The sequence below is a fragment of the Panthera tigris genome, chromosome X, assembly GCF_018350195.1.
Source record: "Panthera tigris isolate Pti1 chromosome X, P.tigris_Pti1_mat1.1, whole genome shotgun sequence".
NCBI lineage: Eukaryota > Metazoa > Chordata > Mammalia > Carnivora > Felidae > Panthera > Panthera tigris.
In genome coordinates this window covers 80,358,950-80,371,829 of record NC_056677.1, presented here as the reverse complement: position 1 = coordinate 80,371,829, position 12,880 = coordinate 80,358,950, and positions in this window count along the sequence as shown.

The following is a 12,880-nucleotide window of genomic DNA, read 5'->3' as shown; positions in this document are numbered from 1 at the left end:
TGAAGTGAGGTCAAAGGAAAATATAGAAAGGGAGGAACGATTTCATTTACATGCATAATGTCTTTGGTAATGAATTCATTAACTTCCCCAAAGGAGGCTTTGATATAAAGAATATAAAGACTAACTCATTTTAAAATTCCTGTTGTTGAAGTTTTCTCGTCCAGTTTGCCTTGGTGACCCAGTACTTTCTCAGTATGGGATGTAGTTCTCAGGGTTTTGGATGACAACTGAGTAATATGCAATGCTAAGTGCTGAGATGCTTTGCCAACACTATTCTAGCATTAATGTTTTTTTTTTTCCTTAGCAGAAAAATATGGAGTTTCAGAGACCAAGACAAGTATTTTATGTCCCCAAATTAATACATGGAAGCTTTTTGCAAAGTGTCTGATGAGCTTTCCTCATTCCCATTGCCACCAATGTAGTCTGGGCCATAGTATCCCTCATACGGATAACTGAAATAGTCTCCTAATTTGCCTCCTCTCATCTACTCTGCCTCTCTCTATCACATTCTTCACACTAAAGCCAGAAGGACCTTACTAAAATACAGTGCTGGTTAAATCACAACTCTGCTTAAAACCTGTCAATGGCTTCTCTTAAGATGAAGTCCAAGCTCATTAAAATGGATGAAAGCGCTTTTCAATTTGTTAGATTGCTCCCCATAGTAAGAAATGTGTTTGCATCATGACTTAGTATCACACACATATAACTGAAACAAACATTTCACAAACAATATTCATCCTTGTTACCCGCAGTGCATTCTGAGATTTTCTATTCGACTCTGTATGCCAACGGACAGCAAACTTTTCCTGTAGAGGGCCAGATGGTACATCTTTTAGGTTTTGTGGGCCATTACAATCTCCGTTGCAATGGCTAAACTTTTGTCATTGCAGTGGTGTACACAAATACTTTCATTTACAATTCCCAAGAGTTTGTGAATCCCTCAGAAAATAATCCCCCAGTTGTCAAATGCAAAGCACCCCACACTCTGTCTCTGGTAGCAAGTACTCTAAATACAGACATTTCAGTATCATACAGTGCCTTACTCACAGGTCCAGATCTTGCATGGCTCCTATTTATATGTCCTATTTCACATTTTTTATATTTCTTCTTCTTAAAGTACTTACAAATGAAGCATCTAATCTTGATTAACAAGCAATGAGAGAAAATACTTTTCATGACCACTGAAGAGAGAAAAAAAATCCAGTCACAAACCAAGCCCTGTTTGTTTCTCCATATATATAATGCTCACATGTGTGTATGTAAATAAATAAGTACATACATATATATGAGATGTAAAACACAATTTAACATATATTCAATCTCCACCTCAGCTTCACAAAATGAATCTTTTCAAAGAATGCAACATGGAGAAAGAGGTACCCTTGTTTCATAGCACATTAATTTGAGTTTTTAGTTTACATTGCCTACACACCATATGCATTTTGAGGGAGAATGCTGAAGCTTGAATCTTAGAGTTGGCTGTATAGTTGTTTTTCATACAGTTTCTTTCCTGACTTCTCATTCTAGTATTTACCCTCATGTTTGAGAAATTGGGCCAATTATTTGCCTCTTTAGCCTGCCTCTACCTTTCTCTTGTCTTCAAGCATTAATCCATCTCTGAACTTCCCAAGAAATCTATGTCCAACCTCCTTCTACACCATGTATGCCCTTCTACCTCATGTATCCCCACAACCTTGAGCTCATTGAACATGGCATGAGTTTTGAGAGGCCTGGGGAAAGCATCAGTTTCTGAATGCTTGTTGAGGATCAAACTTTTTTTGTGCAGTGAATTTTTCAGTACATTGACTTTTTAAGGTACAAGCTCTGGGTTTCTGAAAGATATAAAGTCTTTACAGTTTACTGTAGTGTCTCCTTATAGAATAAATCTCAAGCTTAACTTCGCACCATCTTCACTACTCTTATTTTTAAATTTGTTGTGTTGGAGACAAAATGAAGCTTGTGTGTGTATTTGTGCATGTGTGTGGTGTGGGGGAAGAGTGCTTAGGAGGTTCTGGGATGGGGTGAAAGAGAAAAGGGAGTACTTACAAATGTTTCCACTCTTTTGGTCAGTAATTGTTGCCAATAAGACATCAAACTGATCAACACTAGTATAATTTTGCTTAGAAAATTGCTATTTCGACACAAAGAACTCTCTAGTGAGGTTATATCAGGGAAAGTCATGCTCATTTGCCATAGACTGGGGTAGTGGTGTGGAGGACTAGGCCAGACTCCAGAACCTGAACCTGGGTGGAGCTGTGAGTTGAACACACAGTAGTTTTTTTTTTTTTTCACTTAGTTTCAGATGGCAGGTCAAATATTTGGCCTGGACCAATCCCTCCTGAGGCCTCCAAAGGCAGCTGAAGATGTTTTAAGTCCCTCCTAACACTTTGTCAGGAAGCCGCACCTGGCTTTTATAAACCAAGGAGTAATGTGATCAAAATAGCAACGTCAGTCAGAAGGCAGTGAGCGCAAGAAGGCTTTCCTTCCCAGGACCACATAAGAAAGAAAATTGCACATTTAGAAACCTCAAGAAAATAAACACACATTCCTGGGTTGCCACTTAGTGGTGTTATAACTTCTGAGGGAGGCTTTCCTTTACTATCCTAACTGAAGTTTCAGTAACCCCCTAGATATTTACTATCCCTTTTCTCTGCCCAGTTTTTCTGCTCTCTTTAGAATTTATCACAATCTGACACAATATACAGATGCTGCCTAGCAATGTGACACAGAAAGAAAGCTTTGCTGGGACTGAGGGCTTTCATTTTTTCATTTGACAACTCAAGCCAATCAAAAGGAGGTGAAATCCAAAGGCATTTCAGAAAAATAGGTCTGACGTGCAGATTGGCCCTATTTGACCTTTGTAGATACCGCTGGCCATATGGGGAGCAACTTCCCACATGGGGCCTTATGGGTTGTACATCATAGAATGATAGAGCTTAAATAATATTAGCCACTGTTTGTTGAGCATTTAGTATATGCCAGGCACCATCAGAATGAAATATAGATATTGTTATTCAGTCCACCTGACATAGTAACAAGATATTTACTATTATTCCCATTTTGCAGATGAGAAACCTGAGGCTTGGAGAGCCTTTACTCAATTCATGTTCAAACATCTAAAAAGTATCAGAAATGGGGTTCAAATACAAGTAGGCTTATCTGAAGACTCATGGTTTTAGCCAGCATGTTATATTTTATTTCTGAACTGGAAGAGACCTTAGCAAACATTTAATTCCCTAACTTTGAAAATGAGGAAAAAAAAACACAGAGAAGGGAAATGACTAGGTTGTAAGATCCATAGCTCCATGAGGGAAGAGATCATAACTATTTTGCATATCATTGTAGGTCTCATTACCAATTGCAGGATCAAGCCTATAGTAGGTACTCAGTAAAATGATATTGAATGAATAAAGAATAAATTAGCAAAATGGAAGGTTTGAACCATGGATCTCTGAGCTCTTATATGTCTGACATTCTATTTCATTTGATTCTCAGAAATTTTTCTTAATTATTAAAGGTATGTACACAATATTTGATGCAGATGAGGGAGGCCATAGGCATGAAAGTAGCTACAATTTCTCACGATGAAGGGCTGGCACAGACTCAAGGGACAACTTTCTTTTATTCATTCTACAAACAGTTTTTGAAAGCCTACCTTGTGCTAAGCATTGCACTAGGCTCCAATGGTACAGATGTAAATGATAGCTAATTTTCATATATCTGTATGGGATCCGTTCTTTTTTTTTTTTTTTTTTTTTTTTTAATATATGAAATTTACTGTCAAATTGGTTTCCATACAACACCCAGTGCTCATCCCAAAAGGTGCCCTCCTCAATACCCATCACCCACCCTGCCCTCCCTCCCACCCTGCCCTCCCTCCCACCCCCCATCAACCCTCAGTTTGTTCTCAGTTTTTTTTTTTTTTTTCAAAGGTAATGATACTGTTTAATTCCTTTAGGTGGGTGGTAAGCTCATGAATGTTATTTCTTATTCTTTATTTCTTTTTTTTTTATTTTTTTTTATTTTTTAATATATGAAATTTACTGTCAAATTGGTTTCCATACAACACCCAGTGCTCATCCCAAAAGGTGCCCTCCTCAATACCCATCACCCACCCTGCCCTCCCTCCCACCCCCCATCAACCCTCAGTTTGTTCTCAGTTTTTAACAGTCTCTAATGCTTTGGCTCTCTCCCACTCTAACCTCTTTTTTTTTTTTTTTCCTTCCCCTCCCCCATGGGTTTCTGTTATGTTTCTCAGGATCCACATAAGAGTGAAACCATATGGTATCTGTCTTTCTCTGTATGGCTTATTTCACTTAGCATCACACTCTCCAGTTCCATCCATGTTGCTACAAAAGGCCATATTTCATTTTTTCTCATTGCCACGTAGTATTCCATTGTGTATATAAACCACAATTTCTTTATCCATTCATCAGTTGATGGACATTTAGGCTCTTTCCATAATTTGGCTATTGTTGAGAGTGCCGCTATAAACATTGGGGTACAGGTGCCCCTATGCATCAGTACTCCTGTATCCCTTGGATAAATTCCTAGCAGTGCTATTGCTGGGTCATAGGGTAGGTCTATTTTTAATTTTCTGAGGAACCTCCACACTGCTTTCCAGAGCGGCTGCACCAATTTGCATTCCCACCAACAGTGCAAGAGGGTTCCTGTTTCTCCACATCCTCTCCAGCATCTATAGTCTCCTGATTTCTTCATTTTGGCCACTCTGACTGGCGTGAGGTGGTATCTGAGTGTGGTTTTGATTTGTATTTCCCTGATAAGGAGCGACGTTGAGCATCTTTTCATGTGCCTGTTGGCCATCCGGATGTCTTCTTTAGAGAAGTGTCTATTCATGTTTTCTGCCCATTTCTTCACTGGGTTATTTGTTTTTCGGGTGTGGAGTTTGATGAGCTCTTTATAGATTTTGGATACTAGCCCTTTGTCCGATGTGTCATTTGCAAATATCTTTTCCCATTCCGTTGGCTGCCTTTTAGTTTTGTTGGTTGTTTCCTTTGCTGTGCAGAAGCTTTTTATCTTCATAAGGTCCCAGTAATTCACTTTTGCTTTTAATTCCCTTGCCTTTGGGGATGTGCCGAGTAAGAGATTGCTACGGCTGAGGTCAGAGAGGTCTTTTCCTGCTTTCTCCTCTAAGGTTTTGATGGTTTCCTGTCTCACATTCAGGTCCTTTATCCATTTTGAGTTTATTTTTGTGAATGGTGTGAGAAAGTGGTCTAGTTTCAGCCTTCTGCATGTTGCTGTCCAGTTCTCCCAGCACCATTTGTTAAAGAGACTGTCTTTTTTCCATTGGATGTTCTTTCCTGCTTTGTCAAAGATGAGTTGGCCATACGTTTGTGGGTCTAGTTCTGGGGTTTCGTTTCTATTCCATTGGTCTATGTGTCTGTTTTTATGCCAATACCATGCTGTCTTGATGATGACAGCTTTGTAGTAGAGGCTAAATTCTGGGATTGTGATGCCTCCTGCTTTGGTCTTCTTCTTCAAAATTACTTTGGCTATTCGGGGCCTTTTGTGGTTCCATATGAATTTTAGGATTGCTTGTTCTAGTTTCGAGAAGAATGCTGGTGCAATTTTGATTGGGATTGCATTGAATGTGTAGATGGCTTTGGGTAGTATTGACATTTTGACAATATTTATTCTTCCAATCCATGAGCATGGAATGTCTTTCCATTTCTTTATATCTTCTTCAATTACCTGCATAAGCTTTCTATAGTTTTCAGCATACAGATCTTTTACATCTTTGGTTAGATTTATTCCTAGGTATTTTATGCTTCTTGGTGCAATTGTGAATGGGATCAGTTTCTTCATTTGTCTTTCTGTTGCTTCATTGTTAGTGTATAAGAATGCAACTGATTTCTGCACATTGATTTTGTATCCCGCAACTTTGCTGAATTCATGTATCAGTTCTAGCAGACTTTTGGTGGAGTCTATCGGATTTTCCATGTATAATATCATGTCATCTGCAAAAAGCGAAAGCTTGACTTCATCTTTGCCAATTTTGATGCCTTTGATTTCCTTTTGTTGTCTGATTGCTGATGCTAGAACTTCCAGCACTATATTAAACAGCAGCGGTGACAGTGGGCATCCCTGTCATGTTCCTGATCTCAGGGAAAAAGCTCTCAGTTTTTCCCCGTTGAGGATGATGTTAGCTGTGGGCTTTTCATAAATGGCCTTTATGATCTTTAAGTATGTTCCTTCTATCCCGACTTTCTCAAGGGTTTTTATTAAGAAAGGGTGCTGGATTTTGTCAAAGGCCTTTTCTGCATCGATTGACAGGATCATATGGTTCTTCTCTTTTTTTTTGTTAATGTGATGTATCACGTTGATCGATTTGCGAATGTTGAACCAGCCCTGCATCCCAGGAATGAATCCCACTTGATCATGGTGAATAATTCTTTTTATATGCTGTTGAATTCGATTTGCTAGTATCTTATTAAGAATTTTTGCATCCATATTCATCAGGGATATTGGCCTGTAGTTCTCTTTTTTTACTGGGTCTCTGTCTGGTTTAGGAATCAAAGTAATACTGGCTTCATAGAATGAGTCTGGAAGTTTTCCTTCTGTATGGGATCCGTTCTAATTGCATTATGTATAACCATTCAGCATATTTGTATTGAGCACTTACTGCATGCCAGGTAATGTTCTGCACACTAGGGTTACATGATTGAGAAAACAGACAAAAAAATATGTCCTCATGGAATTTATACTGTAATCCTCAGCACATTTATGAGGTTGATGCTATCTTTACTATTTATTTTATTTTATTATTATCATTTTTTAATTTACATCCAAGTTAGCATATAGTGCAACAATGATTTCAGGAGTAGATTCCTTAATAACCTTTACCCATTTATCCCACCTCTTCTCCCACAACCCCTCCAGTAACCTTCTGTTTGTTCTCCATATTTAAGAGTCTTTCATGTTTTGTCCCCCTCCCTGTTTTTACATTATTTTTGTTTCTCTTCCTTTGTTTTCATCTGTTTTGTATCTTAAAGTCCTCATATGAGTAAAGTCATATGATATTTGTCTTTCTGTGACTAATTTCACTTAGCATAATACCCTATAGTTCCATCCACATAGTTGCAAATGGCAAGATTTCACTCTTTTTGATTGTCGAGTAATACTCCATTATATATATATATATATATATATATATATATATATATATATATACCACTTCTTCTTTATCCATTCATCCATCAATGGACATTTGGGCTCTTTCCATACTTTGGCTATTGTTGATAGTGCTGCTATAAACATGGGGATGCATGTGTCCCTTCAAAACAGCACACTTGTATCCCATGGATATATGCCTACCAGTGCAGTTGCTGGGTCGTAGGGTAGTTCTATTTGTAGTTTTTTGAGGAACCTCCATACTGTCTTCCAGAGTGGCTGCACCAGCTTGCATTGCCACCAACAATGCAAAAGAGATCCTCTTTCTTCCCATCCTCGCCAACATCTGTTGTTGCCTGAGTTATTAATGTTAGCCATTCTGACAGGTGTGAGGTAGTAACTCATTGTGGTTTTAATTTGTATTTCTCTGATGATGAGTGATGTTGAACATTTTTTAATGTGTCAGTTGGCCATCTGGATATCTTCTCTGGAGAAGTGTCTATTCATGTCTTTTGCCCATTTATTCACTGGATTCTTTGTTTTTTGGGTGTTCAGTTGGATAAGTTCCTTACAGATTTTGGATTTTAACCCCTTATCTGATATGTCATTTGCAAATATCTTCTATGCTGTTGGTTGCCTTTTAGTGTTACTGATTGTTTCCTTCTCTGTGCAGAAGCTTTTTATTTTGATGTGATCCCAGTAGTTCATTTTTGCTTTTGTTTCCCTTGCCTCCAGAGACATGTTGAGTATGAAGTTGCTGCGGGCAAGATCAAAGAGGTTTTTGCCTGCTTTCTCTTCGAGGATTTTGATGGCTCCTGTCTTACATTGAGGTCTTTCATCCATTTTGAGTTTATTTTTGTGTATGATGTAAGAAAGTGGTCCAGGTTATTTTTTCTCCATGTCGCTGTCCAGTTTCCAAGCAGCAATTGCTGAAAAGACTGTCTTTATTCCATTATATGTTCTTTGCTGCTTTGTCAAAGATCAGTTGGTCATATGTTTGTGGGTCCATTTCTGGGTTCTCTATTCTGTTCTATTGATCTGAGTGTATGTTCTTGTGCCAGTACTATACTGTCTTGATGATTACAGCTTTGTAGTATAGCTTGAAATCTGGGATTGTGATGCCTCCTGCTTTGCTTTTCTTTATCAACATTGCTTTGGCTATTCAGGGTCTTTTCTGGTTCCATACAAATTTTAGGAATCTTTGCTCTAGCTCTGTGAAGAATGCTGGTATTATGTTGATAAGTATTGCATTGAATATGTAGTTTGCTTTGGTAGGTATTGGCATTTTAACAATATTTGTTCTTCCTATCCAGAAGCATGGAATATGTTTCCATTTTTTGTGTCTTCTTCAATTTCTTTCATAAGATTTCTATAGTTTACAGTGTATAGATTTTTCACTTCTTTGGTTAGGTTTATTCCTAGGTATTTTATGGTTTTTGGTGCAACTGTAAATGGGATCGATTCCTTGATTTCTCTTTCTGTTGCTTCATTCTTGGTGTGTAGGAATGCAACCGATTTCTGTGCATTGATTTTTTTATCCTGTGACTTTGTTGAATTCATCGATCAGTTCTAGCAGTTTTTTTGGTGGAATCTTTTTGGTTTTCTATATAGAGTATCATGTCATCTGTGAAGAGTGAATGTCTGACCTCCTCCTGGCCAATTTGGATGCCTTTTATTTCTTTGTGTTGTCTGAATGCTGAGGCTAAGACTTCCAATACTATGTTGAATAACAGTGGTGAGAGTGGACATCCCTGTCTTGTTCCTGACCTTAGGGGGAAAGCTCTCAGTTTTTCCCCATTGTGTATAATATTAGCATTGGGTCGCTCATGTATGGCTTTTATGATCTCGAGGTATTATCCTTCTATTCCTACTCTCTTGAGGGTTTTTATTAAGAAAGGATGCTGTATTTTGTCAAATGCTTTCTCTGCATCTATTGAGAGGATCATATGGTTCTTATCCTTTCTTTTATTGATGTGATGAATCACATTGATTTTTTTTTTTTTTTTTTTTTTTGGATATTGAACCAGCCCTGCATCCCAGGTATAAATCCTGCTTGGTCATGGTGAATAATCTTTTAAATGCATTGTTGGATCAGATTGGCTAATATCTTGTTGAGGATTTTTGTTTCCATATTCACCAGGGAAATTGGTGTATAATTCTAGTTTTTAGTGGGGTCTTTGTCTGGTTTTGAGAATCAAGGTAATGCTGGCTTCATAGAAAGTTTGGAAGTTTTCCTTCCATTTCTATTTTTTGGAAAAGCTTCAAGAGTATAGGTGTTAACTCCTCCTTAAAGGTTTGGTAGATTTCCCCTGGAAAGCCATCTGGCCCTGGACTCTTGGCAGATTTTTGATTACTAATTCAATTTCTTTACTGGTTATGGGTCTGTTCAAATTTTCTATTCCTTCCTGTTTCAGTTTCGGTAGTGTATATGTTTCTCAGAATTTATCCATTTCTTATAAATTGCCCATTTGATTGGCATATAATTGCTCACAATATTCTCTTATTTTTATTTCTTCTGTGTTAGTTGTGATCACTCCTTTTTCATTCTTGATTTTATTTATTTGGTTTCTTTCCTGTTTCTTTTTGATCAAACTGGGTAGTGGTTTATCAATTTTGTTCATTCTTTCAAAGAACCAGCTTCTGGTTTCATTAAACTGTTCTACTGTTTTTTAATTTTATATTGATAGAATTGATTTCTGCTGTAATTTTTATTATTTCCTATCTTCTGCTGGTTTGGGGTTTTATTTGCTGTTCTTATTCCAGGTCTTTAAGGCATAAGGTTAGGTTGTGAATCTGTGACCTTTCTTCCTTCTTTAGGAAGGCCAGGATTGCTATATACTTTCTTCTTATGACCACTTATGCTTGTCCCAGAAGTTTTGAGCTGTGGTGTTATCATTTTCATTGGCTTCCATGTACTTTTTCATTTCCTCTTTAACTTCTTGGTTATTCCATTCATTCTTTAGTAGGATGATCATTAGTCTCCAAGTATTTGTTAGCTTCCAAATTTTTTCTTGTTATTGGTTTTGAGTTTCATAGCATTGTGGTCTGAAATATGCATTGTATGATCTCGATCTTTTTGTACTTGTTGAGGACTGATTTGTGTCACAGAACGTGATCTATTCTGGAGAATGTTCCATGTGTACTGGAGAAGAATGCCTATTCCGCTGCTTTGGAATGAAATGTTCTGATTATATCTGTTAAGTCCATCTGGTCCAGTGTGTCATTCAGAGCCACTGTTTCCTTTTTGATTTTTTTAATACATGATCTGTCCATTGTTGTAAGTGGGGTGTTGAAGTCCCCTACTATTATGGTATTATTATTAATGAGTTTCTATATGTGTGTGATTAATTAATTTACATATTTGGGTGTTTCCACATTTGGAGCATAAATGTTTATAATTGTTAGGTCTTCTTGGTGGATAGACCCCTTAATTATGATATAATGCCCTTCTTCATCTCTCATTACACACTTTATTTTAAAGTCTAGATTGTCTGATATAAATATGGCTACTCCAGCTTTTTTGTTGACCATTAGCACAGTAGAAGTTTCTCAATCCCCTTACATTCAAACTAAAAGTGTCTTTAGGCCTAAAGTTGGTCTCTTATAAACAGCATATAGATGCATCTTGTTTTCTTATCCATTCTGTTACCCTATGTCTTTTGATTGGAGCATTGAGTCCATTGACGTTTAGAGTAAGTACTGAAAGATATGAATTTATTGCCATTATGTTGCTTGTAGAGTTGGAGTTTCTGGTGGTGTTCTCTGGTCCTTTCTAGTCTTTGTTTTTTATTTTGTTTCATCTTTTCTCCACTCAGAGTGTCCCCCTTAAAATTTCTTGCAGGGTTGGTTTAGTGGTTAAAAACTCCTTTAGTTTTTGTTTGTCTGGGAAACTTTTTATCTTTCCTTATATTTTGAATGACAGCCTTGCTGGATAAAGAATTCTTGGCTGCATTTATTTCTGAGTCAGCACATTGAATATATCCTGCCACTCCTTTCTGGCCTGTCAAGTTTCTGTGGATAGGTCTGCTGCAAACCTGATCTGTCTTCCCTTGTAGGTAAAGGACTTTTTTTCTCTTGCTGCTTTCATGATTCTCTCCTTGCCTGAGTATTTTGTGAATTTGACTATATATGCCTTGTTGATGCTTGGTTTCTGTTGACTCTAATGGGAGTCCTCTGTGCTTCCCGGATTTTAATGTGGGTGTCTTTCTCCAGGTTAAGAAAGTTTTCTGCTATGATTTGCTCACATCACCTTTCTATCCTTTTTTTCTGTCTTCATTTTCTGGGACCCTATGATTGTGATGTTGTTTCTTTTTAATGAGTCACTGATTTCTCTGATTCTTAAATCATGGTCTTTTGTCTTAGTCTTCCTCTTATTTTCTCCTTCATTATTCTTCATAAATTTGTCCTCTATTTTTTTTAATATATGAAATTTATTGTCAAATTGGTTTCCATAAAACACCCAGTGCTCATCCTAAAAGATGCCCTCTTCAATACACATCACCCACTCTCCCGTTCCTCCCACCCCCCATTAACCCTCAGTTTGTTCTCAGTTTTTAAGAGTCTCTTATGCTTTGTCTCTCTCCCACTCTAACCTCTTTTTTTTTCTTCCCCTCCCCCATGGACTTCTGTTAAGTTTCTCAGGATCCACATAAGAGTGAAAACATATGGTATCTTTCTCTGTATGGCTTATTTCACTTAGCATCACACTCTCCAGTTCCATCCACGTTGCTACAAAAGGCCATATTTCATGCTTTCTCATTACCAAGTAGTACTCCATTGTGTATATAAACCACAATTTCTTTATCCATTCATCAGTTGATGGACATTTAGGCTCTTTCCTCAATTTGGCTATTGTTGAGAGTGTTGCTACAAACATTGGGGTACAAGTGCCCCTATGGATCAGTACTCCTGTATCCCTTGGATAAATTCCTAGCAGTGCTACTGCTGGGTCATAGAATAGGTCTATTTTTAATTTTTTGAGGAACCTCCACACTGTTTTCCAGAGTGGCTGCACCAATTTGCATTCCCACCAAGAGTGCAAGAGGGTTCCTGTTTCTCCACATCCCCTCCAGCATCTATAGTCTCCTGATTTGTTACTTTGGCCACTCTGACTGGCGTGAGGTGATGCCTGAGTGTGGTTTTGATTTGTATTTCCCTGATGAGGAGTGACGTTGAGCATCTTTTCATGTGCCTGTTGGCCATCCGGATGTACTCTTGAGAGAAGTGTCTATTCATGTTTTCTGACCATTTCGTCACTGGATTATTTAGTTTTTGGGTGTGGAATTTTGTGAGCCCTTTATAGATTTTGGATACTAGCCCTTTGTGTGGTATGTCATTTGCAAATATCTTTTCCCATTCCGTTGGTTGCCTTTTAGTTTTGTTGGTTGTTTCCTTTGCAGTGCAGAAGCTTTTTATCTTCATGAGGTCCCAATAGTTCATTTTTGCTTTTAATTCCCTTGCCTTTGGGGATGTGTCAAGTAAGAAATTCCTGAGGCTGAGGTCAGAGTGGTCTTTTCCTGCTTTCTCCTCTAGGATTTTGATGGTTTCCTATTTCACATTCAGGTCCTTTATCCATTTTGAGTTTGTTTTTGTGAATGGTGCAAGAAAGTGGTCTAGTTTCATTCTTCTGTATGTTGCTGCCCGGTTCTCCCAGCACCATTTGTTAAAGAGACTGTCTTTTTTCCATTGGATGTTCTTTCCTGCTTTGTCAAAGATTAGTTGGCCATACTTTTGTGGGTTTAATTCTGGG